The sequence below is a fragment of the Schistocerca gregaria genome, chromosome 1 (assembly GCF_023897955.1).
Source record: "Schistocerca gregaria isolate iqSchGreg1 chromosome 1, iqSchGreg1.2, whole genome shotgun sequence".
Classification (NCBI taxonomy): domain Eukaryota; kingdom Metazoa; phylum Arthropoda; class Insecta; order Orthoptera; family Acrididae; genus Schistocerca; species Schistocerca gregaria.
The window spans coordinates 737,724,619-737,747,076 of record NC_064920.1 but is presented as its reverse complement, the minus strand read 5'-3'; the positions used below and the strand labels follow the sequence as shown (position 1 = coordinate 737,747,076).

Here is a 22,458-nt window from a genome sequence, read left to right as displayed (position 1 = left end):
AAGTTCTTGTATCCCCCTAAACTCACTCAACGACTAAATTTCCCCATACACCACAGCCACAGACTCCTGCTCGACCTGTCCGTCAGATCATTTATTTATATGGAGAACAACAGCAATCCTATCCGTGGGGCAATCCTGAAGATATTCTTGTCTCTGATGAACACTCGCCGTCGAGTACAGTGTACTGGATTCCACTACTTAAAAAGTCTTCGCCACTCTCATATCTGGGAACCTATTTCTTAAGCTCGTACCTTCGTTAACAGTCTGCAGTGGAGCACCGTGTCAAACGCTTTCCGGAAATGTAGGAATATGGAATCTTCCTGTTGTCCTTCAGCCATGGTTCGCAGGATATGTGAGAAAAGGGCACGCTAATTTTCGCATGAGCGATATTTTCTAAATCCATGCTGATATGTGGGTAGAATACCTTCCGTCTCGAGGAAATTTATTATATTCGAACTGAGAAAATATTAAAGAATTCTGCAGCATACGGCTGTAAAGGTTATAGATCTGTATTTTTTTTCTCTACACCAGGCGTGGCTATTACTAAGTCCTCCATAAGGGAGTCTGGGGTCAAACGATGGAAGGTCTGTATGAACCTTCTGTGTCAATGATTTTTTAAACGCAGGATTCAAAACTTCAGCATTCCTTTTGTTGTCATCTGTTGTCACCCCAGACTGGTGAACAAGAGACTAGGTAGAAAACTCTACCCGTTTGGTGATCTGACGCAGAGCCAGAATTTTCTCGAGCTCTCGACGACATCTTTCGCTAAGGCATCATAGTGGAAGTTGTTGTACGCTTCGCGCCTCGATCTTTTTAGAGACGACCAAATTTCTACTAACTCTTGCCTCATCATATGTTCGGCCTCTTTTGAACCGAGATGCAACAGTTGCTTTCTCGGCAATATCCCAATTTTGTCATTAATCACTTACTCGGCATAAACTTCTCCAGGACCAGATTTTCAATCCGTTTAAACTTTGTCCATAATTCCTCTGTGTCCATCATACCAGAACTAAATGGCACCCATTCATTTTCTAAGTGTGATGCCAACAAGCGCTTGTCCACTCTTTCTAGCAAAAAAAACTCTCCTACCCTTTCTGATGGATTTATTAAATTAAGCGGCGTCCATCGTCACTATGATGGCATCATCAGCACCGTCGATAAAGTTAGGCCAGTTCCAAGTTTACAAGGTCTAAAATATTTCCATTACGTGTGGGCTGCTGAACTACTTGCACAAGACAGTTTTCGTAAAATGTGTTCAAAAGTAGTTCGCAAGACTGCCCGTCCGTACCACCTGCAATGAATCCAAAAACGTCCTATTCAATACTCTATAGGTTAAGCTACGAATAATACTGCATGATCTGGGTATTTCCGTGCTACTCTTTGAATGATTCTGAGACAGTCACGGTGGAATCGGGTGACTGGTAAAAACTTGCGATGATAAAATTGAGTTCATCTGGACCTGTTACATGCGTCCTGTAAATTCACAATCAGAATCAATTTCGACACCGATAGGCACAAGGTTTCGATGAGCATAAGTAAGTACGGTGGTGGCACAACTGATACAAAAGAAGGCATAAATCCCATAGAATACGTGGGAAAACATACCAATTAACGAAGCTAAGTTTAATATCGAATAAGACAACAAATTTTCGCTCATCTCATATATGCATCCAGTGCAAATATTCTACATTTGGGTATCATAATTATATCATTGTTTATTGCTGCGATTTTTTATTTTACGGACATTCTGTTAATAATTTTATTGTATGTACATTAAGAGATTAGCATTAGAGAATCCGGTATTTCCCACATGAAAGTGAGCAAAAACATTTCTTTAAGGTCATATTTACAATTTGTCAACGAAAAACTTCAGAGTTAACGCTAAGCACGTCCAAGCACCTAAATAATTTCGTAAGTTTTCAAATGTGTTTTCTAAGCTTAAAAAGTACTGTATGTGCGCCATCTATGCCGATTATTTACGACTTCATTTTGATACTTATAAAATTTTTTTATCCGCAATAAAAAACGACGTTACAGCGTCTAAAATGTCTCGTTAGTGCGTATTATAACACAATTTTTCATCTACGGCATAGTTTCGAAGCCAAAGAATTGTGAACTACAGAATTTGAGACAAGAGAGGAAGGTTTTCTATGAGAAATCGTTTGAGTTCGGTTAGTCACATGTGACTGTCAGTGTTGTTCTACAGCACCCTTGTTTACCGGACAAGTGTGCTTTGATAGCACAGACAGCTGTGTTTGTGTCGCTGGGGATGTTGACAGTGAGGCTCCACGCAGTCTGCCGCCCACGCTATTGTAGGCGTGGACTGTGAACCGAAGGCTATCCGGCCGGCACTTCTCTTAATCTACCATCTCCCCGGTCGCCTCTTGTCGCGCCTATTAACAGTTACGTAGCCAGAGACAAGACTTTTTTTCTTTTAAACAGGTTAATGAATTTTACGTAGAGTGAATGGTTTGATTTCCTACACTGGGGCAGTGAATAGTGCCTGAAAAGTGAAGGGCATTCTTCTTCCATACATAGCCTTTGCGGTGTTGAAATAAAATCACACGTGAAAGCAATCAAAATGTGCCAGTTAAGTGATGTTTGTGCCGCATTATTCCATTAGTGAAGCTTGGTTGGTTGATTTGGGGGAAGCGACCAGATAGCGAGGTCATCGGTCCATCAGATTAGGGAAGAAAGGGAAAGGAAGTCGGCCGTGCCCTTTCGAAGAAACCATTCCGGCATTTCCCTGAAGCGATTTAAGGAAATCACGGATAACCTTAATCAGGATGGCCGGACGCGGGTTTGAACAGTCGAAGTCCCGAATGCGAACTCCATTGTGCTAACCACTAACGACATCTCGCTCGGTATCAAGTGGATTTCGCATCCGTGTCTTGCTTTGTCAGAACATAACCTGCGGCGGCAAGAAGAAATTTTGCTTGTTAGATACACATTAAAATTTGCGAAAATGAAACGAAATATAACATTTGCTCTGCATTTTTGCAACGAAATGAAATGGAGTGAACCTAGCAAGTGAGAATACTTGACCCGAAAAAAATTGTGTTAACGATGATTTGTCTATTACGTTTCTTCTGTCCACATCTTCCTGCAAAAAGAACTTTTGTTTGGAGCTTTTTCTGACTTTCAGCTTGTAATTCACCTAGTTAACATATTTGGTAGATCAAGCGGAAAGCGGGAAGAAATGTAAATAACTCATCGACACACCAATACGTTATTATACAGTGCGTCAGTCGTTGGAGGTGATGTGAAGGTTATATTACTCTTGAAGAATCAAGTTTGTCAAGATCACTTGTAATTATTTTTATTGCTATTAACAGTTTCGACAGGCATGTGTATGCTGGGACATCAGCACAACATGCTACATGTTTTAATTGTGGTATTTTGTATGTGACATGCTGGTGTTCACTGCCACTTTTTATTACAATTTGACGCAACATCGCTATGTGACTTTCAGCGTTGTAAAAATCGTAAAAAGCATGGACATCTAATAATGTTACAAGATTCAATGTGACAACGTAGATCTGTCGAAAAGCGGTAATAATAAAAATAATTACTATCGATCTTAGCAAACTTGAATCTTCAAGGAATATATTACCGTACGGAAATAGAAGTCCCTTTTATGAAGCGAATGAAACTGAAACTATATGAAATGAAGCATAAATTAGTTGAAGGAGGTGTTCTCACCTGTTGAATCGATGAGCACAGGAAGATCAGAAATAAAATGGAAATGATCGTTTAGCATTGTTGGCCGGGAGGCCCCATTCGGAGGAGTTCGGCCGCCGTATTGCAAGTCCTTTTTAGTGACGCCACTTCGGTGACTTGCAAGTCAGTGATGATTAAATGATGATGAAGGACACACAACACCCATTCCCCTGCCAGGAATGGAACCCGGGCCACTGCGTGGTAGGCGGTAACGCTACCGCTACGCTACGGAGGCGGACAGATCAGAAACATTTCTAGACTAAGGATGGGCACTTGGGTTCTGAACGACTAACCTACATGAGACAAGCAGACGTCCGTTTTAATGCTTGTAACCAATTTTCACTAATGTAGCTTCGCCTTCATCCTTCATTTATTGTCGTTTTTCTCTCTTTGAGTGGATAACAAAAGGGTCTATAAATACGGATTCTGCAATAAACTTTGTTCCTCATTTTATAATTTTTTTTCTGCTTTCAGTATTCTAGCTATTATTGCGTAAATCATTCGGACTTGGATGCAGTCACCATTCTTATAACAACCGTTATGACTAGGCTTACTCTGGCACAACAAGAACAATGACCGCCATGGAATGTTACGAGAGAACAACAAAACCATTTGAAGATAAGTCTCTGAGTCTGTAAAAATCGTATTTGTAAGAAGGGTTCCCGTTTTCACGGCAGTATAAATGCACCAGGGCCCATGTTCAAGTGCACATATCGGATGTTTACTGTTACAAACAGTATAATCCCATTAATACAAATTACAATCCGGAAGTGGATGCGGCGATAAACATCTCATTCCTAACATAATATCGGCGTTACAAGGAGTGTCTTCAGTCCAGAAAGACACAGAAACGAAACTGTTGTAAGTTGTCTCTTCTTTTTGAAGCTTTTTTGTCCCGCAGGCAGTGAAGTTATTACAGTAGGACAGTTATCTTCCTTCAACCGAGAAAGGAGAAGAAATTGCCTATCGCTTTGTTGAAGGAAACGCACTGAGTGGTTTAGAACTTCCACAAGAAATTTAATAAAGGTCTCTGGACTTTAATCTTGTAGACGTTTTCCAACAGAACGGCATAAAACGCACTTTCCCAGTCTTCCTGTAATACACAGGAATGAAAACTATGGCAACAATCTGTTAGTAAATCATTCACACTCATTCGAGATTACGTTACTGCAATCATTCGTCCTCGACAGTATTTACATATCTCATTTACAAGAAAACAAAAAAAAATTCGAAAGAAAGTTAATAGGGCAATGGCCAACCCTTGTGATTTTGAAAGAAGCTTGAAGAACGTGCGCATTACTAAAAAGCAAGAAGAACCGTTTCGGGAGGAGTGGAGATACAGCGACGGGCGCAGTAGTCACATGCAGAGTTTCCGGTACCATGTTGGTTCTGAGTAAAAACCAGTCACGAGTATGATGAAACTCCTCAGGAAGACGTTATAAGGATCTACGTCCACCGTGATACTTACTGTTGTCGCACATAAAATATAATAATCGATAACAGGCTGGGTTTTACAATTTATTACTGATCCCTGAAAGTACCTCAGTAACACGTGAATCACCCTAGAGATAGCGAAGGACCCAGTGCTACATAGCATTCCAAGTAACGTCTCCAATATTCTGCACATAGTACAAGTTATCGAGAGTTCGAAATAACATTTTCTGCTTGTGACAGCAGGCAAATAAGCAAGTATATTATCGGTAGGGAAATTATTTATAATTCTTATAGCTGAACGATACACATTTTTTACGTAAAAATATTTTACTTTCTTAGGAGCTCTTTTCTTCAGAGATCTTGAAGAGAGGCCATTAATGACATATTGCTTGTTACTGTTTGCAGCGAAGCTTTTCGCAATAAAATCGCAGGAATAAGTCAAACGTGAAGGCACAGAATACTGGGAAGTGCAGTTTTCCCTCTACTTCCCCCTCAACATTACACGAAACGGAAAACGCACTGAAAGACCTGGTCTTCACATTTTGTGTGCATTTAACAAAAAAATTTAAATTCAAATATTTACCAGCTTTGTGCCACTTTAACGAATAGCTTCTATTTTTCTTTGAACTTTATTAGAAAAGAAATTCATGTCGGTGAAACTTACGAAGCCATTGTAAAGCAACACACAGCACTGATAATGGAAAAACAAATTAAGCCCGTCTGGGGATAATGTTTCCTTAAAAAAAGATTAAACTGTTTGATGGACCTTCTTCGCCTATAAAACTCATTAAAGAACTACGGCACCGTTGAGGTTACCGAGGCCTGATCGAACCGAGTACAATGAAGAGTAGCAGAAATGAAAATAGCGATTAACTAAACATCGAAATCGAGGACGACGAGGTAAACAAAGTGAAGGAATTTCGGTACCTTGTAAGCAACGTAACATGTGGTGGCCGAAGCAAGAAAAAGCAGACTAGCAGAGGCAAAGAGGGCATTCCTGGTCAACAAAAGACTTCTACTATCAAAGGTTCGCCTTAATTTGAGAAATAAATGTATGGGAAAGAACCTTTGGAAGTGAATCAAGATTACTGGGTAACTGGAAGAGAATCTAAGCGTCTGAAACGACGCGCTACACGAGTATGTTGAAAATTAGATAGACTGGTAGGATAAGACATGAGGTGGTTCTCCCAAGAATTGCGGAGGAGAGGGGCATATTAAAAACGCTGGTAAGAAGATAGAAGATGAGAGGACATGTACTAGGGTAGCAATGGAATAACTTGCACTGGTATTAGAGAAAGCTAAGGGAAGACAGAGAATGGAATACATACCAACAGATAGTTGTGAAAGTTGAGTGTAAGTGCTATTATGAGAAGGAGAGGTTGGCACAGGAGAGGAAGTCGAGACGGTCCACATCAAATCAGTCAGAAGACCGATGATCCAAAAATTGATCATGAGAGAACAGCTTCGGAAGTTATTCTTCCTCCTACATTGGCTTATACAGGCGTAACTGTAACAGGAACTCGGGACAGGGGTTGACGAGTGGAAGTGCCTTGGCGGGAACAGATGGCGCCACCTATACTCCGCAGCAGTAGCGAACTGTCCGGAGACGTCGAGGCGGCGGCGGCCGCTGGCCCGCGCCCTATCGGCGCCGCCGGAGCCTCCAAGACGCCGTAATGGCCCGACAAGGCATTTACATGCTCGGACACGGAAACTGTATTTAGGCTAACGCGGTACAGACGCGTCGCAGCCCTGTGCAACGTGCACCTGTCCGTCCCTAATGTGAATTACGGCAGCCAGCCTAATGCGTTTCGCAGGACTGTTGTTAACTGCGGAAAACTGTTCAGCCGTCCGCTAAGTGGCCGGCTCCCGGGTTCTGCCTCCGCTGCGCTACTGAAGGCGACACAGTCGCCCGCACTCGCGATGCAGCCTGTCAACCGAATGTACACAGGGCGATGGTCGCTGTCTGAGAAGTGCCAACACGTGCAAGTGGACTGGCACGTCACGACATTCGAGGTTCATTCGATACCATCCCACATGCAACTTCACAGCTGTTTTCTTCCACATCAACGATATTTACGATAGCCAGCACTGCGTATAAACAGGGATGAACGCGAACTCACGTGACAAATTTTCGGAGCTTGTTCGGAGATATTTTCCGAGTATTTTGGTACAAGGAATCCTCGGTCTCCGTTGGTTCGTTTCTGAATAACTGCATTTATTTTGATTTCCTTCGCCTATTTGTGTGTGAAACTGTGTTGCACACAAAGCATCTGCCAAACAGCGCAAATGTCGGCGGTGTGCGCTGCGTATCATGTCTGAAGACAAGCTTGTCCATTTCACTTGCGGTAAGTGCTGTTGGCAGCAGTAATGCTCGCTTCACTCTTTGCCATCGAGCTCGCGTTCAGTACTGCTCGGTACCGTCTAGGGTTTGTTTTGTCCAGCAGTTTTAGCTGTGCGTTAACAGTGATACACAGCATAGTTCTATTGACGAAACAGCTGACGGTGAATGTGTTTAGTGAATGAGTGACACAGTCACGCTACACGCTGAGCTGTTAACGCGGCGAGAGGTGTTTCATTAGGCTGTGTTTTATGTTATATACATTGTGTTATACAGATTGCTTACCACAGGCCTTTCCCTGTCGTGAAGGTCTTTTGACATCAACAAAGCTAGATGGGGTAACAGACTAATTAAATCAAAATTACGTTCTTCTTCTGCAACAATCTAACGGAGAACATGGATCGCTTACACCCAAATACTCACGAAGGATTCCCGAACACCCTCCGAAATTTCGTCAAGTGCGTTCGGGTTCACTCTGTATAAACGATATAACAGTAAGAGTCTTATAGCAAGCGATGGTACAATAGTTTCCTTGGCGTAATATGGATTCGATGGATTTTAGTACATCTTGCTCTTATTGGTTTCATACATTGTACTTAGAATGGAACATTTTTCTCTTCTATTATATTGAGAATCACTTCACCTAGACTGTTAAGTCACGACCAAAAATTTAACGCATTATCTTAATCAAGGTACAACTCGCAAGTTTTTACATATTAAATGCTATTTCTCTTGTAAATATACATTTAGGCGCCAGAGGAATAAATATACATTCAAGAGGAAGATCGATGGCAGAGAATAGATTCTTTCCGCCAATATTCTGCATTAACATCAAAGTCTCTCGGCAATAGTGCACAGAATGGAAACAGCTCTCTCTGCTGATGTTGCTCCATCTGTCGGATGGGGACGTTAGCGCGGCAACTTAATTGAATCTTGTGGACAGCAATAGACAACCTATTGGAATGGCATTTCACCCCTCTCCCATGATTACTTCTCATGCACTGGAAGCAATTAGTAGAATCGTTAAGCTTGTCCTATCGATGCATGAAAACAAGACCTTTTTGTTTTAGTTGTCTACTCAATAAACTCTCCGTTAAGGTGGGTTATAATAAGAACGAGAAAAGTTGCTCCACCATACAGTACGCTGCATCTGCATCTGGGCTACAAGACTTTGCTGATGCTCTCATCCATTTCATCAAATCCTAAGATAAATATTCAAATAAAGCTACAGGCGAGTCTTCTATTATAGGGGTTTCTGGTATACAGAGTGTTTGAAAATTCCCGTTACACACTTCTGGTACTCTGGTACTTGTGAGTAGATAATATTTTGTACTGTAATCCATCTCCTGAAACGTACCATTTTCGTGCTACAGCTATTTGAAAACATGTTGGTAACGCGACCACTTTTACTAGTAACCCAGAACATCACTTGTTTCACACTTCCACTCATTAATAGCCAAAGGAATTGCTCGTGTACTCGTTGACGGGTTGTGTTCAACGTGATGCAGTACGACTTCTTCCATTTCGGATGCGCGGCGTCTCTTTGGAGAACCACAGTCATGCCTCCTGGCGGTGAACAACTCTTTCTCGAAGCAGCTGGGTAAGTGTGGCGAAAAGGGCGTGCGATGGAGTAGGAAGTTGTGGAGAACGACCTTAATACAGGCGACGAGCAGCGCGGGGTACTTTAACTTATAATACGTACATATACAAGATAGTCAGAAACAGTCTGAAAAGCTTGAAATGGAGTCGCAGGACAGGTTTTGAGATATAACCGTTCAGGAAAAAATTCGACACGTCATTAGCATCGTAGCAAATCCAGTTAAACTGAACTAGAGCTGACACACAGAATGCTAAAGTTTTATATTACAGTCAACTGCGAGCGTTCCTTGTGTAGCATTTGCATCGCCGTCTGTGACAACTTCATTAGGATTCAAGCAACTTTAGTTTTCCTTAGAAATATACTCCGTTGTCATGTGTGAGAGGAGTGGATGTGAGCACTTTCCTTGATCGAATATTTGCGTTCTGGTGTACCACTGTACCGTGCTTTTCGCCAAGTCGTTACTAAACAATCATCCACACTGACGTACATGACGCAATGCTCGCTTGTGTCCATCTCGGGTAGAACAATACGTTGTTAGTACACAGTGAAATATTTGTAACCACCACGAAAAACATCAAAACAGCAAACATGAAAGCTCGAGAAAATTAAGAAGTTGATTGCGCTTCGAAATAGGTACAATGAAACACTGCAATTTCACTTCCAAAAAATCAGATAAGGTAATGCTGAAAACAAAAATTTCTGAGCCACTTGAGACTGATACTTGCACTAACGACAAAAGATGGAGATAAGTAAACTAAACAAAGCCGTTTTGCAACTGCACCGAAACACATTTAAGTAAATAATGAAAGTAATTGCAGTAATTGGTTTTTCATAATGGTGGATATTGCGCGCACTGGCTTCCGGTGATCCGGAAAACTAGGGAAAGTGGAATATGGTCCTGTTCATGCGCTACTGTAGTATCGCTACGTTCAACCGAAATGGATGGCAGAACAGGAAACTGGAGACATACTTGAAAATCAGTGAGGTGAGGAAAAGTGTGTGAACTTAGCAACACAGTAAACAAGTGACGCGCAGGAAGTAGGAAACAGCTCAGGCTGTGCCTTTGTTACGGGCGCTCACAGACAGTTCAGTTGCGAAGAGCGCAACGGACAAGTTGGTGTCTAGGAGAGGTGGACGGTTAGTGGCTGGCAGTGGAAACCGGTCGCGGACAGAAGGAGCGTGCACCTGGTACGGCTGCCACCTGCTGGGAACTACCCCGCCAAACCGCTCACAGCTCTCCTTACTTATCTCAAAACACATTTACGGATGGTCGTCGCCGAATGAAGCCGAGGATTTCGTAATTAATCTAGAAATTCTCTCTCAGCTTTAAATGAAGCTTAAAACCAAAAACCGCTACATTAGCTCATTACAATTAGCCCGCGGCTGACCTATCAAACACCTATCTCAACATATACAATGACTGCCCCAACGCACTCATGATAGTATTTTGATGCAGACTATCGATTGATGTTTGAGTTCACTTACTCGGACAGATTGGGTCAGGCTCCACTGTAGAAATTAATAACTAAGGACAAAATTGGCCCAATATATCCCCACTCAGAAACCTAGGCAGAACTGAAAATGAGCACGAAAGCTTTAACCCATGCTCAGCAGAAAATCAAGGATGATGATCCATGGCCTTTCTGTTTCGATATGACGGTCGTTTAAATTCTACATATCGCAGATAGCAGGCGCCGCGATGTTGCCCGATTGCTATGCTGTCCGTTCTTCACTTGAAAATTATATCCTGCTGTTCGGACTTGCTTCGATCAGTTTGATATTGATATCTTACGTGTTTATATTGCGTCGCAATAAAATGCCGAAAACTCTTTTCGGGCCAGTTACCGAGTTACCAAACTACAGGATAAAAAATTTCGCCATGGTAGATCTACTAATTGTTTCTGTGGCAAGATACTGCTCCAAATACAACAGCATCGCCGTAATCTGACGTGAGAAACATCACGATCATCATCAATCTACGACAGACATAAGTCGTCCTTGTTTATTTTGTGTTGTTAAGTGCTGATGAGTAATGATTAAGTGTAGGAAATGGTTTACCAGGGATTATACGCGAAAACGGAGTGTGAAAACAGGTAACCAAGCCCCAGCTGACTAACTTGTCAGACTTAACTGTTGTTCTGTTAACAGAGATAATACAAATTACGAGTAGCATTATATATATTCTATGGTATATATCAAAAGTAATCTTTGCATCCAAAGCAACTGCCAATGACAACTGGATATATTGCGTAAAAAAGTTCCGTACGGTGATTACGCAGTTAAATCATGTATACATATTATTACATGAACATTACGAAATAATGTCACTGGGTTACGGCAGAGAACATCACGTACGAGGCAAGTCCAATTACAGTGAACTGAAAAATCACATATACATAAAACACCACAGTGTACACAATAAATAACTTACAAGAAATATGGGTCTTTTTTGTTATACAGACCGCTGATGATGGACAACGCCCGAAACTAGTCCGGTTAAATAAAATACTACCATACAGCAGCTTTTGTCGAACAATTAATTAATAAGATGATATATTTACAATTTCTACGAGCTGCAGAGTACCAAACGTAGTAGACATTCTGCTAAATTCCCCATCTCGGAGAGAAGTGTCCAAAGAGTAACACCTGAAGTGCAAGTGCTCATTTACTCGGATTTTTATGATAAGTCCTACTACATATACTTAATTATTCATGAGGTTACTCTTGTAGCAGTTTACGTAATACATGAAGTTGACTCGGCTTTTATATGACAAAACACCACAAAAGTGTACCTACATCTATAATTTCTCTAGCTTATCAGAACATTCATTTACCATTTATTTCACCTCTAGCAACGTTCATTGATGCGGAAGATGGCGAGTTGCCATGTTAAACTGTACGTCCTCTCAACAACAGGCTGAGTGAGTGAGTTCCAGGGTGGGAGGAAGGTAACGGCATACCACCTCCATAGGCCAAGGCCTACTAAAGCTCTGTCGTGTTCAAACTAACCTTCGGAATGATGATAGATTTAACTTTTTCACCCAAAATTATTATTTTTAAGTTTTTACATACCGCGATTCATTGTACTCCAGTTTCGCGTTGCTACTCTCCTTCGTCATTCATTTGTTTGTTTTTCTATGCGTTATTACAATCATAACCAGAAGGGAGAGAGAGAGAGAGAGAGAGAGAGAGAGAGAGAGAGAGAGAGAGAGAGAGAGAGGAGGGGGGGGGGGGGGGAGTGAGGAAAAAGAAAGCGAAAGCGAATAAGCACCAACCGGAGCGATGCACTTGTCGCTTTCTCAAACACAAACAGCCACGGAGCCAACCATTTCGTTACTAGACCCGAGTACTTTTGGAGCGTCTCGGTTTATTCCCGAGAATACTTACACGACACATGATGAAGCATTAATGTAAGTTTGTTTTAACGGCCGTGTAAAGCGGAAGCTAAGCAGAGCTTTGGAAATACAAAGACTTGCACGCAGGTCGACGTGAGAACAGGGAATGAGCGCCTGCACGATAGGGATCTGGCGGGAGCGGTACGGCTATTACAGTTTTACGCCGGGGACGCCAGAGCGTAATTGGCGGCCGATATCTGGAGAGAGGGCCGATTACCGGCAGCTGAGGCGCCTCGCTGCGGGACCAGCTGCCCGCCCTGCCACCTGCGGGTACGCTGTGTGTGTGTGTGTGTGTGTGTGTGTGTGTGTGTGTGTCGGTATCTCTTGGATCGACATGCGCCTAGAACTATTCTATTCGAACTGTATGGACCTCACATAACTAGGCGCGCAGTCCGGAGCCGTGCGACTGCTACGGTCGCAGGTTGAATCCTGCCTCGGGCATGGATGTGTGTGATGTCCTTAGGTTAGTTAGGTTTAAGTAGTTCTAAGTTCTAGGGGACTAATGACAACAGCAGTTGAGTCCCATAGTGCTCAGAGCCATTTGAACCATTTTTGAACTCACATACACACCAACAGCTGCTACGTGAACTGCAGCTATTTTACGACCAGGTTCGAACTTTTAAGCCTTCTTCAGGCACATCATCAGTACACCGCACGCAACTTCACATTATGATTTCCAAATATGTTTATCAAGTCAGTCTGTGTCAAAAATCCCGTAAAACCTCATTTGAACAAAATCGTCACATTAGATATCTTCAATGGACGGCATGAACTGTTCAAAGGAATTTGAGTAGTTTATGTTCTTCATTAAGGATAGTGAAGTTCTTTTTTTCCTTCATGTGGAATTGTAAGCAATTTTGGACAAAGACTGAATTGATAAACATGTTCGGAACTCATAATGTGAACATGTGTGTACTGCACTACTGTTCTTGCACCTTAAGATGGTCTGAAGGACCGAAACGTTCTAAAATAAGAACAGTTCACCTAGCATTTGTGGGTATGTGTTTTGTACACAAGAGTTTATCAGCTGTGAAGCACTACCTAGCAAAGCCCACCCGGCAAGCCGCGCGGTCTAACGCGCTGTTTCCCTAGCGGGAAGGCGTGCCGGTCCCCGGTACGAATCCGTCGTCCAGCGGATTAGTGTCGATGTCCGGTGTGCCGGCCAGCCTGTGGATGGTTTTTAAGGCGGTTTTCCATCTGCCTCGGCGAATGCGGGCTGGTTCCCCTTACTTCGATGACCATGCAGTTCGTCAGAATGAAATTACAATGAAATGAATACCCCTAGCTGCATACAGCCATTGATACGAGTGTAAGTGAATGGGGACAGTTGAAAATGTGTGCCCCGTCCGGGACTCGAACCTGGGATCTCCTGCTTACATGGCAAATGCTCTGTCCATCTGAACCACCGAGGACACAGAGGATAGTGTGAATGCAGGGACTTATCTCTGGTACGCCTCCCGTGAGACCCACATTCCAAACTTATTGTCCAGCACTATATTCATGGTGACCTTGCTCATTATATTCATTAGTCGCGGCTTTTTGCCGATTCCGTAAGAGTTCGGGCACTGTTTGTGTATCTTCACAGAAGACGATGGTCAAATGGTGTCTGTTCTTTCGGACGGAGGGGGGGGGGGGGGGGGGGGTCCACTGGGGGCCGAACGGCACAATAACCCTGGGTTCGGTGTGGGGCAGCGAAGGGGTGGGTGCACTGCTGTAGCCTGTTGCAGGGTTGTGAACCACTGAGGGCTGCGACGGGACGAAGCGTCTCCGTCGTTTCTAGGTCGCAAATTCAATACAAAACACACACACTACCTAGCAAAAAGAAAAAAATCGAGATTCTGATAGTGTCCGTAATGTCGGGCCTGGTGGTCTAGCAGTAAAGCACGTGCCAGCAAACTGAGAAGTCGCTGGATCAATTTTCGGTCGGACCACGGATTTTTCGATCATCACTTTAATCTCGCCTTCAGCTGCTAACGATGTGACAATCACCAGAAACGGCACGTGATTTGCATCACACATTAAACTGTAGGTCCCCTTCCCCGCTTGGATAAATGGGATAGATTAGGGACACGGAATTCGCCGAAGTGGCGCCAAATTGAATGACTTGCGCCAGGCCATTGTGTCACACAAAATGATTATTATTGTCATTATCCATCTTACTGACTGGAGGCAGCAGGTGTGAAGTTAATCTTTATAATTATTTAGCATACAACACACAAATACAAAGAATGTTACCAACAGGTTTGCGTTTCGGGAGTACAGCTGCTATCATCGGGTTGTCTGTGTTTAACCTTCAACACACATTTTGAAACCCCTGTATACGACGGGTTATATGCAGACAGCCAGGTGATGGGAAGCTGTCTCCTGAACGCGAGGGCATGGATTACATCTCTTATATTCGTGTGTTGTATGTTGGTGGCATCAACGGTTGACACTTTAACGTGGCAGTTCTAGGTGGGGATATTTTGAACTACTTTTGCGTAGGATACAGGTTGAGGTCGGGCTCTGGACTACGTCAATTATGACACCGCTGACCTTAGCAAGGAATTGCGGGTTAACCATTACAAAATGCTTTATGAACTCCACTTTGTTTTGTGTTGTAAGTTCTTCGATGTATCCTATTGTTATACTGAACTGAGTGAAGGGGCTAATCTGGGTCATCAGCGGGTGTAAGACTCCAATGGCAACAGAAAATATCACAGGTACAGACTGCCAGCCCCAGCGTATGGAACGCGGGACTTGTTCCTGCGTATTGCTCCTGTCCCTGCGGAGATACTAATTAAGTCTCCTTTCTTTACGCTCACTGCCGACTACCACATTAAGGTGGACGCACTTGAATGCTATTAGCTGTTTAGCGGCAACCGCCTCAACATGCTTCTAGAATTTAGGAACATCCAGTAAACTGGACTACTGCATACCTCTCACGGCAAACGTTAAGACACTGTTCTGGCGAATCGCGGACACTGTTTTACTTGTGATGTACACTGATCAGCCAGAATATTATGACCACCTACCTAATATCCGGTATGTACACCTTTGGCACGGATAACAGCGGCGGTGCTTTGCGGCATGGAAGCAACGAGGCCTTGGTAGGACACTTAAGGGAACTGGCACCAAATCTGCACACACAAATCAACCAATTCCCGTAAATTCCGGGGAGGAGGCGATGAGCTCTGACGCCACGTTCAGTCACACACCAGATACGTTCTATCGGGTTCAGATCTGGCCAGCACATCAACTGGAACTCGCCACTGTGTTCCCGGAACTATTCCATCACACACCAGTCCTTGTGACATGACACATATCTTGCTGAAAAGTGCCACTGCCGCCGGGAAACAAGATCGTCATGAAGGGGTGTACACGGTATGTAACCAGAGTATGATACTTATTACCCGTGACGATGCCTTGCACGAGCTCCATTGGACTCACGGATGCCCATGTGAATGTTCTCCAGAGCATAACGGAACCGCCACCAGCTTGCCTCCGTCCCACAGTACAGTTGTCGAGGAACTGTTCCCCTGAAAGGCGACGGATTCGCGCCCTCCCATTGGCATGAAGAAGAAGGTATCGGGATTCATCAGATCACGCAACGCTCTGCCACTGCGCCAACGTCCAGTCACATGCCCATTTCAGTCGAAGTTGCCAATGTCGCGGCGTTAACACTGCCACATGCAAGGGTCCGCGACTGCGAAGGCCCATTGTTAGGAGTGTTCTGTGCCCTGTGTGTTCAGACACACATGCACTCTGCGCAGCTGTAAAGTCTGATGTTAGTTCCGCTTCTGTTCGCCGCCTGTCTGGTTTTACCAGTCTGCTCAGCCTACGACGTCTGACATCTGTAATGAGGGGTGGCTGCCAAACCCGACGACGTCTGGACGTGGTTTCACCTTGGCTTCGCCATATGATGAAACACTCACCACAGCACTCTTCGAACAACCCGGTAAGTCGTGCAGTTTCCGAAATGCTCGTGCCTCGTGCCATCACAATCTGCCCTCCGGCAGACTCGAGACGGATCACGCGCCGTCCCCACTCTACATAGGGACAGCACGCTCACTGATACTAGATGGACACGTGTCTAGCAGCCATTCTGCTACCACCTGGACGGGTTTACATCAAAAGTAGATCGGGGATCTTAATGTTCTCGCTCATCAGTGGATATTCAGCGACATTCCGTCGTGAGGTCGGCTAATAGCAATGATGAAGTATCCTTGATTGTGGTGTTGTCACCGCTGTTTTACTGTGTAGCTAAAGAAACAAACGAAAATTAGATAAAAAGTTAGCAGTCAACTGATATCCAAATCTTACTACACCTCTCGAACAGACTAAGGAATGACACTGAAGCGCTACAATGCAGTCCTATTACAATACTAAGGAGATTGGGATTAACGTCCAGTCGACATCGAGATCATCAAAGACGGAGCACAAACTAGGATTGTGTCAAGGATGGGGGAAAAGATCGGGCGTGCCCTTAGGAACCATTGCGATATTTGCCTTGAACAAATTAAGGAAATCACGGAGAACCTAAATCTCGATGACCCTAACGCGGGTTTGAATCGTAGTCCTCACGAATGCGAGTCCAGTGTGCTAATCACTGCGCCACCTCGCTCGGTTATTGGAGCAGTGTAGTAACGTTTCGCTTTTGACAGGAATCTTTTTATCAGCGCACAGAGAACATTCATTTCCTTTTTCTGGTAGCAAGAATGAGTCTTTATTACTATTTTATGTTTAAATTAGCTTCCCAGATTAAACGCACAAAATATCCTTTCCTAAAGTCGGTGGATATTCATAGGAATGCCGAGTGATAAACAATTCATACTGCTATTATGTCACGTGACTGTGGATACACCATTTGTTTTGGCAATGGATATACCGAAATTTTACAGCACTCCATCCTACTGCCATCGGAACACAGATAAATAAGAACGACTGCGGAAATAGCTTCGTCACTTGCCTGTCCTCACCAGCAGGATGCAAGCGCGACGTTTTATTTTGTACGCTGTGGTTTACTCCTATATGGTATGATAGGTGCCGCTATTTTTCTGTTTTATACCCCTATTACATCTCCTACTACTGCAGTAAATTTTGTTTTATTTTAAAGCGTATCTTACGGTGATCGCAATATGAAACTGGCCACAACAAACATACCCACAATCCGAATTGAACATTAGCACAAAACAGAGGTACTACGCTGTAGGATGAAACTGTATGGCGCATGCTAAAGGTCAATGAATACAATAAAATTTGTAAAGAACATATGAAATGCTAACCGCCTCAATGAAGTATAAAAGCAAGGAGAAATTGCAACTGATTGTACACCAGACTTAATAACTTGTTATTGCTGTGCCTACTGTTTTGCAACTTAAAACCTTCTCCTTCGATTTCCTTTGGGTAGAGAAATAAGGCATAAAAAGTTCTGAGAAGTATAATTTGAGATATTTTTGTAATTTTCAGTTACTGCACAGCGCATTCGTACCTGTCCCCTTCCAAAATTACGAACACTAATAAGGGTTAGTGCGCTCGCGAGTGTGTTTGATAATTTGGCAATGAGGAAATGTAATTCAGAGACATTTACAATCTAGACGGAGAAGCTAATGCCTTCCACGACAGGTCATTGCGGTTCCAAGACAAGTTCCTTGTCGCTATTTCAATCAAATTATCAATCAAAATAATTTCCACGTATTCCACTAAAATAATAAGTAGTCGTCACTGAAAGAATACGTAGTAGTATCGGTGCGTTACTATTATTAAAAAAAAGGTTCAAATGGCTCTGAGCACTATGGGACTCAACATCTGAGGTCATAAGTCCCCTAAACTTAGAACTACTTAAACCTAACTAACCTCTAAGGACATCACACAAATCCATGCCCGAGGCAGGATTCGAGCCTGCGACCGTAGAGCAGCGCGATTCCGGACTGAAGCGCCTAGAACCGCTCGGCCACAACGGCCGGCTTACAATTACAACCTAATAAAAAACATAATTTATCAGAATATTCGCAATTTGTTATCATTTATATCTCACACTACTGCTCCCAATTTCCGAACTGTTCAACTAATGTCTTCAATTTAAAACGATGTGTGGGCTTCTCAGAGGTGTATCTGATATGTGTATCCTCTCTGACAGTAGGGAAAGTACTTATGAAACAGGAGCAGAACATTAAAAGAGAGAGGGGGAGGGGGGGGGGTATTCTCTCGTGTCTCCTTACGCCCCATATCTAAGTAAACAATCTAAACAAAATGAAATTGTTATGCATGTGATTTTCTCCATCCGCTCAGTCACAGCAGCATGTGGGATTGATGTCAGAGACGTAACCTGTTTCACCAGCCTGGAAACGGAACTTCCCACTTGCGCCTAAGCGTCTAGACGGAGTCATGAACATTATGCTTATAATTACGACGTGTAACTGCTCATAAACAATGTTGTTTCTGCTCGTCAATGGCTACCCACCATTACTGGTGTGGCACGTATATACATTTTGGGTACTCGGCCACAAAGCGAACGAACACCATCATCATTCATTAATTCATACTGGAGGCGCAACCGGTTAACGACGTAAACGATGCAGCGACGAGCTGCATAAGAGGCTAGGAAGCCGGCGGGAGCGCGGGTTCGAATCCCGCCCTTATCTGCGCCCAGCATCTGACCGGAGCTGCTATCTGGCGGTCGCATCTAGGCATCTTAATTGATATTCACGATTATTCCGGAGCGGCTGGCAAACATAGCGGCGCTGCCGTATAAACAAGTCAATTGGCCGCGAGCTCGGACGGCTACTGTGCACGCAGACTACTGCAGCGTTATCAGATGGGAACCGGCGCTACGATAGGACGGGACGGGACGGGATGGGATGGGGCGCGATACGATAGGAGACGATACGATACGAAACGAGGCGATAGCATCTGGGGCCCGCGACAGCACAATTACTGTCCTCGGCAGCCGGCGAGACGGCCGTGCCCCGCGGCTGCCGAACGCTAATTTGGACGGCCGCGTCTCGTGCCTGCCTACCTGCGAGCTCACCCACCCGCATTTCATTACGGCCAACCTCCCATTTTGTACTGTATTATCTCCTCAGCTGCTCTCGTCCACGGGTACGTAAAACCTCGGCTCTTTAACACTGCCAAGTACGACGGCATTAATGATCACTTCACGCGCTAGTCGACCACCGTGTTCACTGTACCATTCTACTGATATGAGTACCAAATTTGCCCGACTGAATATTGAGTGAAGTTTAAGCAGGGTTTTTGACTCTGTCGTCCGCAGAAGACACGATGAGTCGTCTTGCCTCCGTCCCGCTCTACAATATATCATTGACTTGTAATTTCCTACAAGTAGCGTAATTCTGTTCGACTGCGAAATCAGTAGGTTGATATTCATCGAACTGAACAACTGTTCAACAATGTGTATAACAGCCAGTAAGTGACTATTATCAGAAAAGAAACAAATCTAACCATCACATTTCTATTAGGATACAGCTAGCAGAGTTGATGCGTGTAATAGAGAAGACGCACTTATAGTTGCCGCTATCCGGCTGCACAAATCTGTCAGTAGCGAGTTAGCAGCTGTAGAGGCAGGCATACTACAAATTCTGTAGAAGTTGTGAACATTATATATATATGAGAGAGATAGTTTTCCACATCTCCTCCTAAACCAGTGGACCGATTTCAACCAAAATCGTACACATATCCTTTACTGTCATACAACAATTACTGCAGGGTTAAGAACTACCAACCTATCGTAGGTCATGAGATACATAATAAACAATGAGATGAGTGAAAACTACCGCACTGTGCATCACTTTTAAATTTATTACTTCCTTGCTACTAACTCTTATTAACACTTATTTCGTTCATCCACAAATGTCTTCACAAATATATCATTGTACGACACATACTTCAAGAGATATGACGTCCTAAACATTGATTTACGTGAAAAAACTTTGTGTCGTACATGAAATTTTAATACTATTCTTTACTACTACGACACTCCTACAGCCGAGTTAACTTTAGAAAATCCCTGACACCCGGTAGCGGTTTTGTCAGCTTTCAATTCTGAAGTATAAACGGTTGTAGATGAAAACAATCGCCGTTTTTAGAGATATGAAGAGGCGTGTCGTGTGTGTGTGTGTGTGTGTGTGTGTGTGTGTGTGAGAGAGAGAGAGAGAGAGAGAGAGAGAGAGAGAGAGAGAGAGAGAGAGAGAGAGAGGTTTACGGGCGCTAAACAGCGTGGTCATCAGCGCCCAAAGAGGCGTGTCAAAGGGATGTTTACATAATCGAGTTGTAGACATGCGAAGCAGCTGCGACCAGCGTACATAAACTGTCCAAGATTTTACACTACAAACGAATGAAACTTCCTGGCAGATTAAAACTGTGTGCTGAACCGAGACTCGAACTCGGGACCTCCGCCATTCGCGGGCAAGTGCTCCACCACTTGAGCTACCCCGTCCTCACAGCTTTAATACCTCCAGTACCTCGTCTCCTATCTTCCAAACTTCACAGAAGCTCTCCTGCGAACCTTGCAGAACTAGCACTCCTGGAAGAAAGTATATTGCGGAGACATGGCTTAGCCACAGCCTGGGGCATGTTTCTAGAATGAAATTTTCACTCTACAGCGGAGTGTGTGCTGATATGAAACTTCCTGGCAAATTGAAACTGTGTGCTGGACAGTTTTAATCTGCCAGAAAGTTTCATATCAGCCCACACTCCGCTGTAGAGTGAAAATTTCATTCTACAAACAAGTCTTTTTTTCGTTTCTATTAGAAAATTGCTAAAATGAGAACTCGAGTAATACCGGTTTTTTCAGCTAGTATTGTTACATGATGGGTGCGCGCAAAGGAATTAACGAAAGACTGAATGACGCACGCGAGAGACAGGTTAATGATATTGGCGTGCGGAGTGTTTAATGCTGGTCATCCATGTGAGTCTTCTTCACAACACAGTTGCCGCATGAAAGCAGTAGGAGAGACGTAAACCTAGAACGGGTACCAACTTATTGTGCGGCTATTTAGTGCTTATAGTGTAGTACAATTTGTCTAAATCATCTGTGCTATGCTTGTGGAGTAAATACATCATGCCGAATACCTATAATCATATAAAAAATCGAGCATCTTGGAATGAAAATGGTTTGAGAAATGCGGCCAGCCCCCTGTAATGACACAGAGGAATTCAATGAAGATGAATGTGTACGATGTCTGGAACCTTTCTCTGAAACTCGATCTACGGCTGACTGATTACAATGTGTAGTGTGTAAATGTTGGTTGCATGGAGACTTCAGTTTACAACATCATGTGTGCCCTTTGTGGAAGACGTGAAAAGAAAAAAACAGCAAAAATTACTGTTAAACGAAAGTACAATAAGACTTCCTGTCTCGTAATTTCTTTGTTTGCTTAGTTACCTATAAATGAGCAGTTTCATTCAGTTTTCACGTTACGACATGCGTTAATAATAATTGCTGTTGTGATTCCTTCTTTGTTTCCACTGATTTGAAAAGCTTCTTAAGCCAGTTTGAAACCAATAGACTAGACTTGTCTTCGTAAGTAAACGAAGCAGTTCCAAAATACAATCACGTGGCATTTCTCGCACCCATGTTGCGTCATCTTATCTACCCTAGGAGGAGAATTACAAAATACAGTCTTATTAGATACTGTTTAAAATCACAATTTCGTTTATATATTCGCAGAAGCGGTCTTCTTCTCAAAGACGAGAAATATGTGTCAAACATCTGGAAAGTATTTATACTTTTATGTATGCACTTTTACGGGATTTACATAACGTTTCCGAAATATGTCATCTCTCCTCGCTTTACCCTACATCCTATACAAATTTCACTGCTATGTAGAATTTTTATTCTTTTCTTATTTCTTTTGCGCGCTACATTACAAGAGCGACTGCATATACGCATCTGTGTAAGCTCGTACTTCTTTAATTTTAAAGCGAAATTTATTACGCAGAATAAATGTATGAGGAATTTAATTAACTTTCCT

At 43.3% G+C, this 22,458-nt stretch overlaps 1 protein-coding gene across 1 annotated transcript in view; it reads right to left on the bottom strand.

The window, feature by feature from the left end:
* LOC126271741 (ankyrin repeat domain-containing protein SOWAHA-like) overlaps positions 1–22,458 on the bottom strand; it is a 157,489-nt gene that overhangs the window by 77,769 nt on the left and 57,262 nt on the right. The gene's annotated exons all lie outside the window — the stretch shown is intronic.